General features: G+C 45.9%; 1 pseudogene; it reads right to left on the minus strand.

Moving 5' to 3' along the window:
- Window positions 1-12,090: 12,090 nt before the first annotated feature.
- LOC126457638 (protein lethal(2)essential for life-like) lies at window positions 12,091-12,637 on the minus strand (annotated as a pseudogene).
- Window positions 12,638-22,135: the final 9,498 nt, after the last annotated feature.

The raw sequence follows: 22,135 nt of genomic DNA on the forward strand, positions 1-22,135 counted from the left end.
ACACAACATTAATCCACGTTGGTAATACGAAAGCAACAGAAACTTATCTACGGTAGTGACCAAGCTGATGGCAAAATAACACTATCGTCATTGAACAGCCTCATTAAAATATAGCATCGTAAACCAGTAACTGTCACAACCCGACCTTGAACACGACTACAAAGTACAGAGAGACTAATTCCTTCAAAAGGTAAGCTTACCGGTGATTCCCCCTAGAGACGTCAAACAGTACATCGAACTAAAAAGACGTACTTCGTGCGATGAACAATTATGTAAACGTTTATTATCGGTAAATGCAAAGGAAACGCTAATATTAGAAATCCTTAGATGAAATGTGACAGCTACAATGAACTCTGAAAGACACTCTCTAGTCTCTAGCCTTAAACGCTATTTACAACCGCCCAACATACCTGTGTGCGCGAACTACCGGAAACTGCTGCAAACTGCAGGAGACAGAGCTGTCTGCGGGCAAATGCTTCGTGCTCTCCCCAACAGATGGCGCTCGTGCTGCCTATGCCACATGCCGGTCCACACACACAACGATCTCGTCGCAACTGTGCAAATTTTATAGTGCGAACCAGAAATTTGCGCAGATCTGATGCGCAAACCTGAAAGTCGAAGATGGGGGTTTGAGCACAACTGCTCACATCTGTGGTCACAAATCTCGTCTGCGCTAACAAATCGTGCGTGTGGACCGGAGATCGACCCAAATCTGGCGAACGAAACGTGTTTTTACCAGCTGTTTGTTCAGTCTAGTGTTTATTGGCCTAGCGTGGGAACTGAATACAGAATAGCTGATACGCGTTAGTGCTCTAGAGAACACACCACTGAATTTACTTAAATACGTAGGAGTCACACACGTCTGTGCAAGTTATGAGCAGCGATCAGGATAAAAAGATAGCTGCTTGTAACTGAATAATAATAAAAAAAGAGAATTTCATTTACCACAAAGAGTTAAGCAAAGCAACGAAATCTATTCGATCTAGAACTTGGGACGACCAAATATATAATGCAAGTTTGTGCTGTTTTGACCTTCTCGCTTACTGATCAATCGGAAAATGCAGAGACCCAACATGAACGACGAAACTGGAGAAGCAGTGTCAGAGGAAAAGGAATGTGAGGAGTTGCTAGAGTCAATAGAGATATGTGCGTCTCCACATCCGTTCGCGAATAATTTCGTCACATGACAGGTTCGTCCCGAACTCGCGAAGTAAATACGTGAAAACACCCGTCGCTTAACGAGGTACTATGTTGACCAACAAGACACGGTATTCCTTCCACCTCTGATACCTGATTTGCACTTTTTGTAAGACTATTTGCAAATTCTGACCACCGAATTGCAGATTAGGGTCCGATATTTGTGACGATATTGAATGCAGAGACCTCTGCGTAAATATCTGCGCAGACAGATTGTTGTATGTGGACCAGCGTTTAGTTCTTATGCTTAAATATTCTTATATTTGGCCACAGGTATTTTTTTTTTAAATTAAAAACGACAAGTTCTGTGGTATTCCTCTGAGGAATATGACAGTGCAGTGTTTGAAAAAACTCCCTGGCAGATTAAAACTGTGTGCCGGACCGAGACTCGAACTCCGGACCTTTGGGTTTCGCGGGCATATATCAAAAAGGTACGGCCAAACTTTCAGGAAACATTTTTCACACACAAAGAAAGAAAATATGTTATGTGGACATGTGTCCAGAAACGCTTACTTTCCATGTTAGAGCTCATTTTATTACTTCTCATTGACCATGGAATGGAAACGCACAGCAACAGAACGTACCAACGTGACTTCAAACACTTTGTTACAGGAAATGTTCAAAATGTCCTCCGTTAGCGAGGATACATGCATCCACCCTCCGTCGCATGGAATCCCTGATGCGCTGATGCAGCCCTGGAGAATGGCGTATTGTATCACAGCCGTCCACAATACGAGCACGAAGAATCTCTACATTTGATATCGGTGTTGTGTAGACAAGAACTTTCAAATGCCCCTATTAATGAAAGTCAAGAGGGTTGAGGTCAGGAGAGCGTGGAGGCCATGGAATTGGTTCGCCTCTACCAATCCATCGGTCACCAAATCTGTTGTTGAGAAGCGTACGAACACTTCGACTGAAATGTGCAGGAGCTTTATCATGCATGAACCACATGTTGTGTCGTACTTGTAAAGGCACATGTTCTAGCAGCACAGGTAGAGCATCCCGTTTGAAAGCATGATAACGTGCTCCATTGAGTGTAGGTGGAAGAACATGGGGCCCAATCAAGACATCACCAACAATGCCTGCCCAAACGTTCACAGAAAATCTGTGTTGATGACGTGATTGCACAATTGCGTGCGGATTCTCGTCAGCCCACACATGTTGATTGTGAAAATTTACAATTTGATCACGTTGGAGTACATACTGACGAAACTAAAATGAGCTCTAACATGGAAATTAAGCGTTTCCGGACATATGTCCTCATAACATCTTTTCTTTATTTGTGTGTGAGGAATGTTTCCTGAAAGTTTGGCCGTACCTTTTTGTAACATCATATATATATATATATATATATATATATATATATATATAGAGAGAGAGAGAGAGAGAGAGAGAGAGAGAGAGAGAGAGAGATATCAATGAGCGAACAGTCATAGTTAATAGTTAATCAAGCTTGGAAAACTAAAACAGAATGAAGACACCATTGAAGATCGTAAACATAAATAACATGAAAATAAAGCTACCACTTCGTAGTTAAGCTTCCCAGCGACTGCTCCCACTGATAAACATAGTTCAATATATGATCGTTTGCAGTTCGTTCTGACCTCATCTACCACTGCCTGGAACATTCCAGCTACACGACGGGCTGTGAAAGGCACTCCATAGGTAGTTTGCGAAGCATTGTCGATATCTGGTATACCAGGAAATAGTGTGATGTCTTTCTTGCAAATAGAGCCAGAAGTCAAGTAAATTCTTGTGTCCGTCACGATAGAGGCTCATGTCCAGGTATCCAGGTGACGGAGTTGGTCCGAGTCTTGGGGTAAAATGTCTCATTCGGAAACAATAACGTGCGTGCAGGTACATGCTCCGGCGTAACTCGCAAGAGATCAGCCAGCATCTGCCGCACTAGGCGCCAAACCGGCTCCACCTCTACACAGCTGAGGCGGTGCTCGTCAGAATCTACTGTTTACAACCCACACAATTGGGAGATTCTGCCATGTGGATATTGTAGAGACGCTCTTGCGTCACCAGCTTCCCATTACCGACTACGTACCATTGGGAAGCAACATCGGAATCAAGCATGGCATCGTGTACAGTCTGCCACACCACACGCCACCGTACATCAGGATATTTTAGTTCGACCACATTTATGGGGCGGCGTTGCAGCATGTCGTGATATAGGCGTCGAGTTGTGGCCATACGTGGTGTCGTGAGCGCTACACTGGAATAACTTTGTTCTAAATAGAAACGTCCGATATAAAAGAGCAGCGCTGGGATGTGCTGTAGTGGCACCGGCGCTCTTAGTGAAGCAGGTCGTAGCGCCGTCAGACACAGACTCGTGAGGCTCGTAGGACAACGGCGCAGCAGACATAGATGTGAGCTAACATAGAGGGCATTGGCCCTGTCATGGACGTTAACTAGGCCGAGACCACCTTTTTCCTTGGGGAGGGTAAGAGATACGTATCTGATCTTCAGTAACATACCAGCGCTGACGAAGAATCCCAGCGCTGCAGTAATGCTACGCGCCAAGGGGTTCGGAACGGGTAGCGTTTGGGCGACATGCGGTATGCGGGACGCAAGGTATACATTGGCATAATGCGTCCGCTGAACGATGTTGAGGGATCGCAAGCGCTGATTTGCAATTCCGCCCCGAATTTGGCTAAGAGCGTTCGAAAGTAAATTTCTATGTACTGACTTGGCAGAAAATCCTAAGAAATGTTGGTCTTATGTCAAAGCGGTAGGTGGATCAAAACAAAATGCCCAGACACTCTGTGACCAAAATGGTACTGAAACAGAGGATGACAGACTAAAGGCCGAAATACTAAACGTCTTTTTCCAAAGCTGTTTCACAGAGGAAGACTGCACTGTAGTTCCTTCTCTAGATAGTCGCACAGATGACAAAATGGTAGATATCGAAATAGACGACAGAGGGATAGAGAAACAATCAAAATCGCTCAAAAGAGGAAAGGCCGCTGGACCTGATGGGATACCAGTTCGATTTTACACAGAGTACGCGAAGGAACTTGCCCCCCTTCTTGCAGCAGTGTACCGTAGGTCTCTAAAAGAGTGTAGCTTTCCAGAGGATTGGAAAAGGGCACAGGTCATCCCCGTTTTCAAGAAGGGACGCGGAACAGATGTGCAGAACTATAGACCTATATCTCTAACGTCGATCAGTTGTAGAATTTTGGAACACGTATTATGTTCGAGTATAATGACTTTTCTGGAGACTAGAAATCTACTCTGTATGAATCAGCATGGGTTTCGAAAAAGACGGTCGTGTGAAACCCAGCTCGCGCTATTCGTCCACGAGACTCAGAGGGCCATAGACACGGGTTCACATGTACGAGGGTCAGTCAAAAAGTAATGCCTCCTATTTTTTTTTCTACGTTTAATTGTCAGGAAATTTAAATGCAATTACATAGGTTGAAAACCACAACATTGAGGATCATTTTGTCATTTTTCAATGTAATCTCCGCCCATCTCTACAGTTTTGGTCCATCTTTGAACAAGGGCATGTATCCCAGCACGGTAAAAATCACAGCTCTGCTTCCTAAGCCATTGACGCACGGATGTTTTGACGGCCTCCTCATCTTCAAAATGAATCCCACGATGAGCTTCTTTTAGTGGCCCGAACAGATGGAAGTCTGATGGTGCCAGGTCAGGGCTGTATGGGGGATGAGGCAAAACTTCCCATCCAATTTTGACAATCTCGTCAGAGGTGTGACGACTGGTGTGTGGTCTTGCATTGTCATGCAAAAGAAGAACATCTGCCATTGATTTTGTTGGGCGAACTCGCTGAAGACGTGCTTTAAGTTTGTTGAGGGTTGTGACGTATTGAACAGAATTTATTGTGCATCCCTGCTCCAAAAAATCAACCAGAATCACACCCTCTGTATCCCAGAAAACTGTTGCCATAACTTTCCCTGCCGATCGCACAGTTTTGAATTTTTTCTTCCTCGGCGAGCTTGTGTGACGCCACTCCATTGACTGCCTCTTTGATTCGGGTTCAAAAAAATGCACCCATGTTTCGTCCCCGGTCACAATTTTTTTCAGAAACTCATCTCCCTCCAAACGGAAGCGCTGCAAGTGTTGGGAGGCTATTGTTTTCCTTGCCTCTTTATTCTGATCGGTTAACATTCTTGGAACCCAGCGTGCACAAACTTTTGAGTACCCCAATTGTTTAATAATCGTGATCACACTGCCTTTACTAAGAGAAATAATGCGACACACTTCATCTGCAGTCACCCGACGGTCACCACGAATGATGTCATCAACTTGCTGAATGTTGTGTGGAGTCACTGCACTCACCGGCCTGCCGCTCCGCTTTTCGTCAGTCAACGGTGTTTGCCCTTCAGCTTCCTTACAACGACGAACCCATCGTCTAACAGTGCTGACATCCACTGTCACAACACCATACACCTTCTTCAGTCTTTCATGAATGCGTATGGGCGTTTCACCTTCTGCATTCAAGAATTCAATCACACAACGCTGTCTCAAACGAACATCGATGTCGGCCATCTTACAAACTTCTGCTGTGCTGCCACCTGTTGACACAGAAAGTTACTACTGCAGTGGATTGCAGAAGAAGGTTTGAGGAATGGCGCCAAATTCAAATTTTTCACTTAACTTAATTTCTTTAAGTAGAAAAAAAATGGGAGGCATTACTTTTTGACCGACCCTCGTAGATGCCGTGTTGCTTGACTTCCGCAAGGCGTTCGATACAGTTCCCCACATTCGTTTAATGAACAAAGTAAGAGCATATGAACTATCAGACCAATTGTGTGATTGGATTGAAGAGTTCCTAGATAACAGAACGCAGCATGTCATTCTCAATGGAGAGAAGTCTTCCGAAGTAAGAGTGATTTCAGGTGTGCCGCAGGGGAGTGTCATAGGACCGTTGCTACTCACAATATACATAAATGACCTTCTGGATGACATCGGAAGTTCACAGAGGCTTTTTGCAGATGCTGTGGTGTATCGAGAGGTTGTAACAATGGAAAATTGTACTGAAATGCAGGAGGATCTGCAGCGAATTGACGCATGGTGCAGGGAATGGCAATTGAATCTCAATGTAGACAAGTGTAATGTGCTGCGAATACATAGAAAGATAGATCCCTTATCATTTAGCTACAAAATAGCAGGTCAGCAACTGGAAGCAGTTAATTCCATAAATTATGTGGGAGTACGCATTAGGAGTGATTTAAAATGGAATAATCATATAAAGTTGATCGTTTGTAAAGCAGATGCCAGACTGAGATTCATTGGAAGAATTCTAAGGAAATGCAATCCGAAAACAAAGGAAGTAGGTTACAGTACGCTTGTTCGCCCACTGCTTGAATACTGCTCGGCAGTGGGATCCGTACCAGATTGGGTTGATAGAAGAGAGAGAGAAGATCCAACGGAGAGCAGCGCGCTTCGTTACAGGATCATTTAGTAATCGCGAAAGCGTTACGGAGATGATAGATAAACTCCAGTGGAAGACTCTGCAGGAGAGACGCTCAGTAGCTCGGTACGGGCTTTTGTTAAAGTTTCGAGAACATACCTTCACCGAAGAGTCAAGCAGTATATTGCTCCCTCCTACGTATATCTCGCGAAGAGACCATGAGGATAAAAATCAAAGAGATTAGAACCCACACAGAAGCATACCGACAATCCTTCTTTCCACGAACAATACGAGACTCGAATAGAAGGGAGAACCGATAGAGGTACTCAAGGTACCCTCCGTCACACACCGTCAGGTAGCTTGCGGAGTATGAATGTAGATGTAGATGTCGTTCATGAAATCTAAGCCCAAGCAGCGGACAGAATCACTGAAGCGTAAGGGGGCAATGGGTTCCTGCGGTAGCCCACTTCCGATGTTCATGGTGACGGACTTGTCAACGTTGATTTGGCTACCAGAAGCTGTACCGTAGGTTGCAATCCAGTCCAAAGCCGCCGCCATAGCGTCAGCTCCACGTATGACGATCATCAAATCATCCGAATATGTGGTGCAGCGATAGATGGAGCCCCCAAACTGTATCCCAGTGAGCCAGTCTCAGAGGCCACACAACAGAAGTTCTAAGGCCAATGCAAATAACAATGTTGATAATGGACATCCCTGTCGTACTGATCGGCGGATCGGCATGGGTGTCTTCAGTCTTCCATTAACAAGAACTCGAGAAGTAGCACCATGCAGAAGGCGTGTCAACACTGTGATAAAGGGGTCGGGGTATTCTATGCACCGTGGAACGGCCGCGAGGAAAGTGTGGCCCACACGGTCAAAAGCCTGGCTGAAGTCGATAGACGCCAGGGCTGCCGGCAAACGTCTCATCCGTGCAAGGGAGATGAGATCTCTGTAACGACATAACGGAGTTCTGATGTTGTTGGGTCCCCAAGGACATCTGATCGCTGGAGAGGACGTGCAATAGTGTGCCGCGAATACGTTCTGATAGCAGCCTCGAAAAGATTTTGAAGTCGCTGTTCAATAACGTTAACTGGCGATAATCGCGGATATGATTCCGTCCCTTCGGCTTATGGATGGGTACAATCAGTCCTTCCAAGAACGGTGCAAGCAACGGTATATCCGGGGACATCAATTCCTGACAAATTTCGACCCAACACGGTATCAACAGTTGTTTAAAGGCTCGATAGAACTCTAATGGTAATCCGTCAATTCCTGGTGATTTATGGGGAGCACCTTTACCAATAGCGTCGAGCACTTCCTCTTCTGTCACGTCCCCCAGTAAAGTCGGTACCATGTATGGTGGAACTGTACCGCGGACATGTGCTGAAACGGTGTCTACCGTCGTCATATCTGGGAGCACTGCTGGATAAAGGTGAGTGTAATGCCCATAGAAGGCTTCTGCTATATCTGCTTGTTCTGCCACGTGTCGACCGTCGTCCGTTATCATGGCGGTTACCAGCGCCCTACGGCGCCTCCTGCACTCTAGGAGCACCTGGTGGATAGATGGCCATTCTGATTGTATCATGTCTGGAGCACGCGACCGTATAACAGCGCCCTGTGAATGATAGCGTGCTAAGGAGACGAGCTGCGCTTTCGCCCGATTGACTATGATCTGCCTGTCAGGTGAGGGCTCTATAGCAAGGCATTCCCGTAGGACGGTGTAATAAAAGTTTTCCGTGCTCCTCCACGTCGCCGCTTCCCGGCCGTAAGCCATGAAGGTGCGCCTAAGAGCAGGCTTCGCACATTCAATCCACCAACTGAGGGTCGATTGGTAACGACCACGACGCTGTAAGGACGCGTTCCACGACTCTTCGATAGCACCTTTACATGCCGGCTCGTCCATATGGGCGACGTTCAGTTTCCAGGGGGGTCTACTGCGCCACACACGTGTAGGCTGGAGGGCAATGGTGCAAATATAGGCTGTGTGGTCGGTGAATGCACTGGGCCAGAGCTCTGCTCCTCTCGTCGCCGCCGAAAGGGTGCTTGTGACGTAAATCCTATCTAACCGACTTGACGAATGACTTGTACAATGGGTGTAACCAGGAGCTGGGCCATGGATATGACGCCACGTGTCGAGCAAGTGGAGGTCACGCACTAGCATTTCCAATTCCGCACACGGGACGTGATTTGGCTACTGATCAGACGGAGATAAAGTACAGTTAAAATCTCCTCCGATCACCATATCGTCTATGCGGCCCATAAATAGACGCGTAATATCTTCCGAAAAAAGGCGGGCCCGATCTCTCCGTCTCCCTGATCCTGAAGGGGCATATACATTGATGAGTCGCACACCGTTGACAGTTACGGCCATGGCTATTGGTAAGTACAGTATGTCGGTAGCCGCCAAGCCTTCCCGTAGCAGGACAGCCACACCACAATCGGTAGAAGAGGCGTGGAAGATGTGGGCGGTATATCCGTAGAAGTCAGGGAAACTAGCGATACATACTTCCTGCAAGAGGGCCACGTCGATGTCCGCCGCATCCAGCATGCGTTGTAGCATTGTCAGTTTGTGTGGTGCCCTTATCGCGTTGATATTGATTGTGGCAAGGCGAAAGGTGTGCTGCCTAACCTCTTCACCTAGGGTACACGCCATGGCAATCGAAGAGAACCGCAAGAGATGCCGGACCAACCGAACCCGTTACAGATTATGAGTCTTTCACGCTAGGTGTGGCATCCCCAATGCCACCCCCTCCGCTGTAACGCGTGCCCTCTCCAGGAAGTTCCTCAACATCGTTCTACCACAGTGGGTGCAACACGATGCTGTGTAGCTGATCGGCACCTAAGTCTCTCTCACCCACGTCGTCTTTGGTAGAGGTGGACCGAGCGCCATCCATCGACGCGACCTGCTGTATCTGTGGTGCAAGGAGTAACTGGGCACTCGTAGTATGGGCGAGCGAACTGTCTAAACCACTTAGATCCTCAGCAGGCGCAACATCCATGCCGTCTGACGAGATGTCGCCTTCTTGACCGGCCGTGTGTAGGAGGCAATCGTCAGAAGGGGTCCGCCGACGTCGCTTGCGTCGTCGAGGGGAACGTTGCTTTCGAACGTGGACATCCGTCTCCGAATGTGGGAGGCAATCCAGCGTCGTATCACCTTCCGCTAGGAAAGCTGTGGTCGGGACAATGATCGCATCCACGTCCATCTCGTCCTGAATGTTATGTTGCGTCTGGATTCCGTGGGACTGTTTCTGCTGTTGTTGCTGTGGAGGGGGAGAAATCTGCGTTGGCATTGGGGGTCCTTCCTCTTCCTCCCTTGGTCCTTCTAACGTCGATGGAAGTGTCTGATCGCCCGCTTCGTCCTCATCTATGGTGCGCATCGTCGTCTGAGCATACGTGAGGGGCAGGATTGTCGTCCCCGTCGGGGAAACGGAGTCTCCCACTTGTATCTGCGTAATTCTACGTTGTAAGCAGCTCTATCGAACATGGCCTTCCTGCCCACATCCGGAACAGGTACGCGGTTGAGCGTCGTACATTATGATTGTACGACCGTCACCGATGTTCAAATAGGACGGCACATGTTTCTTGAGCTCAAGTTTAATTTGGCGCACACCATTGTAGACCTTATACGTCGAGAAAGTTTGCCACTTTTCTGCAATGTGGCTGATGACATTGCCATATGGTCGGAAGGCGTCCTTGACAACTTCCTCTGGGACCTCGAAGGGGAGCTCAAAAACCCTTACAGTCCTTAGGCCCATGCCTGCATGATCCACCGTCACTGCATCGATATGCCCGTCAGAATATTTGAATCTGAGTCAGTTCGAGTATTTAGACACCACTGTCGGGCAGACCTCTGCCCTGGTTCAAAAATGGTTCAAATGGCTCTGAGCACGATGGGACTTAACATCGGAGGTCATCAGTCCCCTAGAACTTAGTACTACTTAAACCTAACTAACCTAAGGACATCACACACAGCCATGCCCGAGGCGGGATTCGAACCTGCGACCGTAGCAGTCGCGCGGTTCCGGACTGAGCGCCTAGAACCGCGAGACCACCGCGGCCGGCTGTCAAGTTTCCTTCAAATTATTGATTATGGTGAGGTAGTTAATAAGTTTGCAAAACAAAAGACCTTGTATATTTTTAAAACCAGCAATTTAAACAATATTTCATCATTTTTATTTGGATATCTGGTTTGGCTCCTGACAGCTTTCACGAAGAAGGACTGAGGCTGTTGGAAGATGATGTAAAAGCAACGTGTAGTTAAGCGTGTTTACCCGTACCTTCTAGGAATATTCTTTCACCAGCTTGAAGGATATTTGGTCGTTGTTCTGCCAGTTTTGTTCCAGATTTCCAGTCTAGAAGAAAGTGCACTGTTTTACTTTACTTCCGTTGACACGTCCTACTAAAATTTGAGCGTACGACACAGGCGCAGAATAGTCGGGAAAGTCTCTACACCTATGTTCTGCTAGCCACCTTATAAACCGGCGTTTCTCAACACCACAATTTTCAATCACAATTTTCATCTCCCTCGCCCCCTCCCCCCAACTGTATGAAATAAAACCGTCATAACTTCTGAACGGTTTACGTTAGGACGCTCAAACTGCACGGATAACCGTGGTGGGGCATGATGGGTATGGGTATTGTTCGGTTTGGTTCAGCGACGAAGCCCACTTTCGTTTAGATGGGTTCCTCAATAAGCAAAATTAGCGCATTTAGAGGACTGAGAATCCGTATTTCACTATCGAGAATTCTCTTCACCCTCAACGGATGACTGCGTGGTGTGCAATGTCCAGTCACGGAATAATCGGTGCGATATTCCTTGATGACACCGTGATTAGCGAATGGTATGTGAAGGCTTTGAAAGATGACTTCATTCTCATTATCCAAAGTGACCCAGATTTCGACAGAATGTGGTTCATGGAAGACGGAGTTCGACCCCATCGAAGCAGGAGAGTGTTTGATGTCGTGGAGAAGCATCTTGGGGACCGCATTCTGGCTCTTTGGTACCCAGAGGCCACTTCGCATGTTCCTCGATTGGCCGCCATATTCTCCGGACCTGAACACATGCGACTCCTTCGTGTGGGGCTATATTAATGACAAGATGTACAGCAATAACCCCAAAACCATTGCTTAGCTGAAAACAACCCTTCAGGAGGTCACAGACAGCAACGATGTTTCAACACGTCAGCGGGTCATGAAGAATGTCGCTTTTTTCTTTTTAATGTCTATTGAACATCAATACAAATACTATCAATCTTACAATGTGAGAATTATGTATCACTGCAAACAGTACACAAAATTCATTCTTCAAACAGTTGAGCATGAAACACTGTCTTACTCTTACAGAAAATTAAAGCGATTCAAAATTATTAAATGCAGTCTTTCACACGCGTAACACCTCCATGACGAGAAGAAGAAAAATGAAGTGTTAAATTTCTTGAACAAAAGTGCAATGGCAATACAAAAGTAATCAATCAACGCAAAACTTAGTTTATACAAAAGCAATGGATTATTCACTGTTCCATGTTCTCTCGTCCCTGCTGTTGCCGGTTGTTAACTGCTGGAGCACCCGTCTGCACAACTTGTACTACTCAGTCGCCGCCTTCTGTTGGAGGGAGAGACTTCTTTGGTGCCGTGATTGTGACGGCACCGTACGATGACAGTTGCGTCTGCACCTGTTCAGTCACTACGTTCTTGAGCAGCAATTAGCGACTGCATGTGGCGCGATATGTAACCGTGTTCATCTTGACGCTCTTCATGTTTTGCCTCTACCACCACGGTGTCGCCCACCACTTTTATCGTCAGTTCCTCCGGTCTGGATTGCTGGACATCTACAATAATCTCGAACCCATCTTCGTTGATCTGGATGGTAGGTACGTCGGAGTTATGAGCTGCCAAAAGACGCCGTGGTCTGTAGTAACCAGACAGAGCAGGAACGACAGACAGACGAGGGAAAAGTAGGTCGTCATGTGTCAGCCCCAAGCCGAAATGTTGGTCAAATAATGACATCTGACGGTTGACATCGCCCAAAAAGTGGCGGATCATTGGTGTCAAAGCCATCTTCACCGAAATTATTTTTGCACTGTATCCAAGTGAAGAATTCCTTTCCTTGTAGTAAACTGTTCCATTTCCATCACTGAACTACAGGATAAATTAATCACTTGTATACGGATGGCAACATATGGATCTTATGAAATAGCCTTCTAGAATCTTTAATAGTCCTCATAACAATGCACTAAACCACACTGTGCTGGTTAGTTTTCAAATCTTGAAATATTTTTGTTAAAAGTTACATTAGTCTTGCATATAAATACAGGATGATAAAAAAGTACTCCGTCTTCAGGCCACGAGTGGTCTACCGGGACCATCCGACCGCCGTGTCATCCTCAGTTGCGGATGCGGATAGTATGGGCGTGGGGTCAGCACACCACTCTCCCGGTCGTTATGATGGTATTCTTGACCGAAGCCGCTACTATTCGGTCGAGTAGCTCCTCAATTGGCTTCACGAGGCTGAGTGCACCCCGAAAATGGGTACAGCGCATGGCGGCCTGGATGGTCACCCATCCAAGTGCCGACCGCGTCCGACAGCGCTTAACTTCGGTGATCTCACGGGAACTGGTGTATCCACTGCAGCAAGGCCGTTGCCCATAAATACAGGATGATGGTATTGGTAATAGTAGAGACAGATCCTGTTAAATTTCAAGCAATACCCTGCCATTGTTCACAAAATAGTCTTCTCCCGGATAGTTGTGAAACAGAAATTTTTTTGTGTTGTGGTATTTTTCTTACCCTTTCCCGTAACCAAAAGAGTAGTGCCACGTTTATATGACAAGTGATATCTGTCTTCAGGTGGATGACAAGTAATCGTTTGATAATTTAAAATGTCTTCTTGTACAAACTAAAGTTGGCTCCTCGCCACATAAAGGAAAAAGGAAGATCAAAAAAAGTAGCAAGATAATTATCTCCCTATTCTGTAGAGCGCTCAATAGTCAGCAGTTTTAACTGCCGTTTAGGTGGCTGCGGCAAGATCACAATAAGCACTTGTATCCAGCAGACTACCAGGTGTTGTTGATTCTATCGGCCATCACGCTGGCAAATTTCATCACTGCTACTGAAGCTACATTTCCTGAGCTTGACTTTGCATCGTGACACCGCAATTCAAAGCCTGTTGAGTCTTCTGTGTCTCGTAAGACGCGCGTGAGCCTGCGGCTTGTTCCTCTTGGCATGCGTTTTGTGTACCTCAGGCAAAGAGTCCCGGCAAAGTTCTGCTCGGTGAGATCCTGAAGATGAAGGGGTTGTTGTAGTTATCTACATTCAGCTCTTCCTTGAACTGAGTCATAGTCGTTGGGGCTCGTGTCCAAACAGGGGATGCCTGGGCTCAGTTTCCTTTTTCTTCTTGTGCACTTCTGGAGCTGCTTTGCTGCGAATGACGATGCTACGCCGATAATTTGGTACAGTTTACTGACAGGAGTTGCTCGTAGACAGCCTGTTACATTGCGTCCATCAACCTGTTTGGCATGTACATAATTTTACCAGACTGGTGCCTCATATTCCGCTATGGATAAACATATTAGCAGGGTTACAAGACAACGAACCAGCTCTGTTTGTCAATCAGTTGATTTGTTACTAAAGAATTGCGCTGTCAGGCATTGTTTTGGTGAATATGGGTCGCTTTCAGATTCTTGTGCAGTCTTATCCTTCTAAAATCTCATCTTAGCTTCTGGAAAGTACCACCAGGTATTGATGGTGTGACCGTGTTCCAGAAAACTAGGGAAAATAATTCCCATAGTATGAAGAGAAGGCCACCATGGCTTCTACACTTCACAATTTTTAGGTCGGAGAGACGTTATGTGACGTAATTCAGTGGACTGGTTCATCGTTTCCGAAACATAAAGGCATATCTGCATTTAGTCCTGCAACCGGAATGGAAAAAAACGGATCTTTATCGACACCGATCACTTCAAACAAATCAAAGCAGATCTGCACCATTCTCTCCTGTTCACTTGACGACATAACCACTTCGCATACACTGTGTGATGCCCCAACTATGGATTCATACAACTATGGAGGAAGCTCGTAAATCGTGACTTGTCTATTCACGCGAATTAACTTGTCAACTCGTTAATGATTAGAGTCAGTAGTCGCATTTTGTCAGCGAGTAAGACTGCTCGTCTTTATTGTTGGTTGCTTTTTATCTTGATCGATCTACGCATATTGCTTTTGTCAATTGTGTGATTTCTGCAGATTTTCTGTGTCCTTCTATGGATGGCAAGACAGCTTGCACTCCATTCCACCTTCACAACAACTCAGTGGCAGCACATAAGAATCCATCATCATTTAACCTCGAGGACAAAAAAAAAGTAAGTCTCTAATCTAATCTAATAATATGGCTAGGGCCCCCCGTCAGGCAGGCCATTGGCCGGGTGCTGGTCTTTCAATTTGACGCCACTTCGGCGACCTGCAATCGATGAGGATGATAGGATGATAATGAGGACAGCACAACACCCAGTCCCTGGGTGGAGAAAATTCCCCAGTCAGGAATCGAACCCGGGCCCAGAGGATTGACAATCCGTCGCGCTGACCATTCAGCTACCGGGGCGGACAACAATTAAGTAACCAACGGTTATTAAAAATTGTATGATAAAGAGTCGATAAAATGCATGTGTAGTTTAAACTATTCAAATAAAGTAATAAAGAAATTAAGCCCACTTTTACATTCCTTTCAATATTACCTTCCAAAATAGCAGAATTTACGCCGTCAACGTAACGAAATACCAATGTCACATCACGATAAGGAATCTCTGAGAAATGTTTTGATGTAACGTCAACCGAATGGTAGCATCATGTGAAAAAATGGCTTGGTTCAAATGGCTCTGAGCACTATGGGACTTAACATCTGAGATCATCAGTCCCCTAGAACTTAGAACTACTTAAACCTAACTAACCTAAGGACATCACACACATCCATGTCCGAGGCACTCAAGCGGTTCCAGACTGAAGCGCCTAGAACCGCTCGGCCAAAACGGCCGGCAGCATCATGTGAATATCTGCCTTAGTGTGGTCAGATTTTATGTTGCAATTGGCGTTAATTTTTTTCTCTCCGCCTTTATCGATAATGATAAGTTTATGCTTGTTTATGGAGTTTTTTGTCCATACTGATTGCGATGATTGCACAAGGAAGCAATATCTGCCATAAGGAAGTTATAATGCGGAAGAGATGTAATATTAGAAAGAAAAGCATCATGAAGAAAGAAATAGTAATCAGATTTTTCACTACACAAACACCACGTTAGTTATCGTTGTGTCTAAATAAGAAAACTGTGGCGCTATCCGGTAGCTTTTTCGTTAATATTGACTCTATACCGAATCATGGTCGCAGTGATGGAACCAATTTCACAAAAACTTGAATTTATGGAGACTGTTCCGCATTTATGAAATAAACAACTCAAGAGAGCAACGCAAAACACTGTTGTAATCCTTCTCATAAATTCGTTTCTCTCTATTTTTGTGAACATTTTCTCTAGCAAACAGTGTTGTCGTTTTGACGTCTTAAAGTGTTTGTACGACTGTTTTCTTCTTCTTCGAGTTCCCCAAGGTATGTCGAATTCAACATTCGAGATGTGTCAGAAACTTACAGTAAGAGTATTGCTTTCCCCTTAATAAAAGCATTTGGCACCGCTGCCTACTCTGTGTTACAGATACTATAATCCTTGATGATAAGACATTGACTGTTCAGTACTGGGCAATGCGATGTAACGTCTGTGTAATGTTAAAATGACGCTGCATCTAGCACGAAACAACCGTCATTTGACTGGATGTTGCCCTTCCATGACGCGAGGCCCACTGTGAAAGGGCCTTAATGCGTTTTGCGCACTTTTAGTGGCAGCATACGTCACGCTTTATTGGATCGACCTTGACCTTGATTTCTGAAACTGCCGTCTTACAACCTTTTGGCCTGCATAACATACGAGGGTCACTCCAAAAGAAATGCACACTATTTTTGTAAAAATACAGTTTTCATTCTGCGTGTGTGAAAGTTTTACAGGGTGTAGATACATCCTTCCCGCTTATTTTCAAACTTAGTTCAACCTGTTCCCGTGAGTGGCGCCGTCACAATATGTCTTCAATTGGCTGCTACACTTGACGTTCGTCAGAAGCAACGTGCTGCCATAGAATTCCTGTGCTGTGAAAACGAGACAGTAGGAAACATCCACAAGAGGTTGAAAACGGTATATGGAGATGCTGCTGTCGATCGCAGTACAGTTAGTTGGTGGGCAAGCAAGTTACGTGATGAAAGCGGGCACGGCAATATTGAGGATTGTCCTTGCAGCGGCAGGCCTCGTACTGCACACTCTCCAGCCAATGTGCAGAGAGTTAACGAATTTGTGACTGCTGGCAAACGCATCACAGTGAATGAATTGTTATGCTACGTTGGGATAAGGGAAGGAAGTGTTTGCAGAATACTGAAAGTGTTGGCGTTAAAAAAGGTTTGTGCCAGGTGGGTTCCCAGGATGTTGACGGTGGCTCACAAAGAAACAAGAAAAACGGTATGCAGCGAACTTTTGGAACAATACGAGAATGGTGGAGATGAATTTTATGGAAGAATTGTAACGGGTGATGAAACATGGCTCCATCATTTTTCACCAGAGACGAAGAGGCAATCAGTGGAGTCGCATCATACAAATTCACCCAAGAAAAAAAATTCAAAATCACACCTTCTGCTGGAAAAGTTATGGCTGTTTTTAGATTCCGAAGGACTCTTGCTTGTGGACATAGTGCCAACTGGAACCACCATAAATTCTGATGCATATGTGACGACACTGAAGAAACTTCAAGCTCGACTGAGTCGTGTTCGACCACATCGGCAAAAGCAGGATGTTTTGCTGTTGCACGACAATGCACGGCCACATGTCAGTCAAAAAACCATGGAAGCGATCACAAAACTCGGATGGACAACACTGAAACACCCGCCTTACAGTCCTGACCTGGCTCCATGTGACTATCATCTCTTTGGGAAACTGAAAGACTCTCTTCGTGGAACAAGGTTTGAAGATGATGACTCCCTTGTGCACGCTGCCAAACAGTGGCTCCAACAGGTTGGTGCAGAATTTTACCGTGCGGGTATAGAGGCGCTGGGTCCAAGATGGCGTAAGGCAGTTGAGAGGGATGGAAATTACGTGGAGAAATCAAAATAATGTACCTAAAGGATGTATCTACACACTGCAAAACTTTCAAACATGTAAAATAAAATATGGATTTAAAAAAAATAGTGTGCATTTCTTTTGGAGTGACCCTCGTAGTTACGTTAATTAATGGGTAACTCAAAAACCTTTCCCCTTGTTTGTGACTGCTAGTCTACCGGAGAATTCCGACAGACTGGCAAGATAAAGGGACCACGGAAACAGAGCGTCTATGCAGACCCAGAAGTTGGGACATGACGTCACGCTGATAACTAAAGACAGACGACTGTGGCTTTGCGCGTAGGACGAGATCTCACCTAGCGTAGCATTACAAGCAAATGCTAAAAGCGGCCATAAGCAGAATAGTATCCCAAAGGAATGTTAGAGACCGACCCCTTGCCGACAGTGGGGTGTTGGACGCCTGTGCACGGCACTTGGCATTCTGTTCGCAGTTTGCTAACGTGGCCTATACCATGCTGCCGTATGCCCAGAAACTGTGTAGCTTGTACATGATCTGCGTCTACCGGGAAGTAATAATATGCGCCTGCAGCGCACGCCATCGGCAACTAGCGGCTCCAACACATGCACGCGAACTTTACTCGAGTGCACGCTAGCTTCTGTCAGTATACCACAGTGATTCGGGAATCCCGCCCAGCGGAGTGTGGATACGGGAGAAATATCAGAGAGACTAGGGATATACTATCAGAGGAGAAAGTTGGTGATTGAAATTTCATGAGAAGATCCTGCCTCAACATAAAACACTTTGCCGGCCGGAGTGGCCATGCGGTTCCAGGCACTACAATCTGGAACCGCGCGACCGCTACAGTCTCAGGTTCGAATCCTGCCTCGGCCATGGATGTGTGTGATGTCCTTCGGTTAGTTAGGTTTAAGTAGTTCTAAGTTCTAGGGGACTGATGACCTAAGAAGTTAAATACCATAGTGCTCAGAGCCATTTGAACCATTTTTGAGCCATAAAACACTTCTGGCCGGCCCGAGTGACCGAGCGGTTCTAGCGCTTCAGTCTGGAACCGCGCGACCGCTACGGTCGCAGGTTAGAATCCTGCCCCGGGATGGATGTGTGTGATGTCCTTAGGTTAGGTTTAAGTAGTTCTAAGTTCTAGGGGACTGATGACGACAGCAGTTAAGTCCCATAGTGCTCAGAGCCATAAAACACTTTTGTTTTAGTGATAGTCATTTCAGTTCACGTCTCTCTCCTATCTCGCATAAATACAAAACAAGCTACCATTCTTTGAAGATTTTCGATGATATCCTCAGTCCTGTCTAATGCGGATCCCACACCGCACAGCAATGCTCCAGAAGATGGCGTACAAGTGTGATGTGAGCAATCTCTCTAGTAGATCTGTTGCACTAAGTGTTTTGCCAATAAATCGCAGTCTTTGATGTGCTTTACCCACAATTTTATCTATGTGATCGTTCCAATATAAGTTATTCTTAATATTAATCTCTAAGTATTTAGTTCAATTTACAGCTTTTAGCCGATTTCTCCTCGAGTTCTTCTGGATGACTTCGCTCTTTTATTAGTCAATTGCCACTTTTCACGCCATACATATACCATGTCTAAATAATTTTGAAATTGATTTTGGTCATCTGAACACTATAAGACGGTAAATAACTGCATCAGTCACGCGGGATTAGCCGAGTGGTCTCAGGCGCTGCAGTCATGGACTGTGCGGCTGGTCCGGGCGGAGGTTCGAGTCCATCCTCGGGCCTGGGTGTGAGTGTTTGTCCTTAGGATAATTTAGATTAAGTAATGTCTAAGCTTAGGGAATGATGACCTTAGCAGTTAAGTCCCATAAGTTTTCGCACACATTTGAACATTTTTGAATTGCATCATCTGCAAACAATCAACATATAAATATCTTGTCTAAATCATGTTTTGATCTTCTGATGACCTTACAAGATTGCAAATGACTACATCATCTTCAAACAATCTAAGAGGGCCACTCAAATTGTTTCCTATGTCGCTTATATAGATCAGGAACAGCGGAGGGCCTGTGAAACTTCCTTGTGGAGCGCCAGATATTACTTCTGTTTTATTCGATGACTTTCCATCATTTACTACGAACTTTGACCTCTCCGACAGGATATCACGAATGCTGTCACACAGTGAGGCAATACTCAATAGGCACACAGTGTGTCAAAACTCTTCTGGAAATCTAAAAATATGGAATCCCCCCTTTCGACAGACTCGTTACTTCGTGAGAATATAGAGCTAGTTGTGTTTCGCAAGAATGATATTTTCTGATTCCGTGCTGACTACTTGTCAATAAATCGTTTTCTTCGAGGTAATTCATAACGTTCGAACACAGTATATGTGGTGTCACCGCCAGACACCACACTTGCTAGGTGGTAGCCTTTAAATCGGCCGCGGTCCGTTAGTATACGTCGGACCCGCGTGTCGCCACTATCAGTGATTGCAGACCGAGCGCCGCCACACGGCAGGTCTAGAGAGACTTCCTAGCACTCGCCCAGTTGTACAACCGACTTTGCTAGCGATGGTTCACTGACTAAATACACTCTCATTTGCCGAGACGGTAGTTCGCATAGCCTTCAGCTACGTCATTTGCTATGACCTAGCAAGGCGCCATTATCAGTTGCTATTGATATTGTAAAGAATGTACAGACAAGAGCTCCGTTCAACATTAATGGATTAAAGTTAAGTATTCCACCAGTTACATCCTTTTTTTCTAGTCTAACTACCCTGTCCTGTTCCAGACCTCACGCCAGCCTGCGTGAGCTTAAACGCATGCCTTTCGGCTTCCTCCAAACCCCGTGGGTTGGCTCCATCCACAACAAAATTTGGCGAAGAGGTATCCCGCGTTCTTATCGATATTGCCCTGATTTACTTGTATAATGGCTTCGCCACAATCTCCAGGTGTACTGTCCAAATTTTAACGCTTACAGAATCAGCAGACGCAGGCCTTACTGGATGCCCTTGGACAGCTCGTCCAGGGTCAACGTGCAATGCAAAACGATGCGGCAGCCGCCGCTCCACCGCTACCGCAGCCACAACACGCTGTTGTACCAACTTTTCCTCCTTTTGATGCTGCACTGGAAAGCTGGACGGAGTGGTCACGCCAATTTGGATTCCATCTCGCCGCCTACAGAATTCAAGGTAATGAGCGGCAGCCTTTTCTCCTTTCCTCCGTAGGCGTCCAAACGTACCGTGTGATAGTGAAATTATTTCCCCGACGCAAAATAGCAACTCTGTCCTACGACGAAATTTTGTCTGCATTAGATGCATATTTCAATGAATCAGTCAATGTAGTTGCAAAAAGGTATACCTTCTTTCGTACAACACGTACGGCCGGTCAAACTAATAGGGAGTGGGTTGCAACCTTGCAAGGCTTTACTAGGGAATGTGCTTTTGAGTGTCAATGTGGACTCCCTTATTCAGATACTATGGTACATGCTGCAATTGCACAGAACGTTTCTGATGTTCGTATAAGGGAACAAATTTTGAAACTAGTCAATCCCTCCCTTCAACAAGTGATGGACATATTGGATAGGCAGGACACACTTGACTTTGCTCAGGAATCGTTTGCAACTTCGTCAGCCGTGTGTCACGTTAACCGGCCCGCCGGGCGAGCTGCACAGAACAGTAAACAGCCCTCGCGCCTGTCCGCGCAGCTGCCACCAGGCTCTCAGCCACGTGTGCTGCGCAGGCAAGCAAATGCAGTGCTAAAATCATGCCCGCGGTGTGCTACTAGACATTCGCGTGAGAATTGTCCGCCACGCCAGGCTATTTGCTTTTTCTGCAATAAAAAAGGACATGTTCAAAGTGTTTGCCAGAAAAAGCTCAGATCGGACACTCACAACCATTCCAGGCCCTGTGCTTCGCACCTGAATCGGAATCGAACCAAGGATACTATGGCTCGTGAAACTTCGCCCATGGAAATTCATGTAATTCATTCCACTCCGCCCAGTGCCATTCTCTCAAACAGTGACTGTGTGCGTCCCACAAATAGTGTGCGTCGATATCGACAGAAATCCCGTCATGTCACAAGTGGTTTTGTACCAGTGTCAGTTCACGTTGCACGAGACAGTCGCTCTAGTCGTCAGCAGGACAATACACTTTTTGTAGACTTGGACATTAACGGCAAAGTGATACCATTCCGGCTCGATACCGGAGCTGCAGTTTCACTGATCAATCACGACACGTACAAACAGCTGGGCACACCTCCATTGTGTGCCGCAAATGTTAAGCTAACTGCATATTCCGGTCACGGGCTCCCTGTGTTAGGACAGTGCAGCCTTCTTGCAACGTACAAAGGACAAAGGAAACTAGTGTCATTGTACGTCCTGCGTTCTTCTTCTGCAGTGAACTTGTGTGGTTTCGATTTATTTCAGTTGTTTA

The sequence above is a fragment of the Schistocerca serialis genome, chromosome 2 (genome assembly GCF_023864345.2).
Source record: "Schistocerca serialis cubense isolate TAMUIC-IGC-003099 chromosome 2, iqSchSeri2.2, whole genome shotgun sequence".
In the NCBI taxonomy this organism is placed as follows: domain Eukaryota; kingdom Metazoa; phylum Arthropoda; class Insecta; order Orthoptera; family Acrididae; genus Schistocerca; species Schistocerca serialis.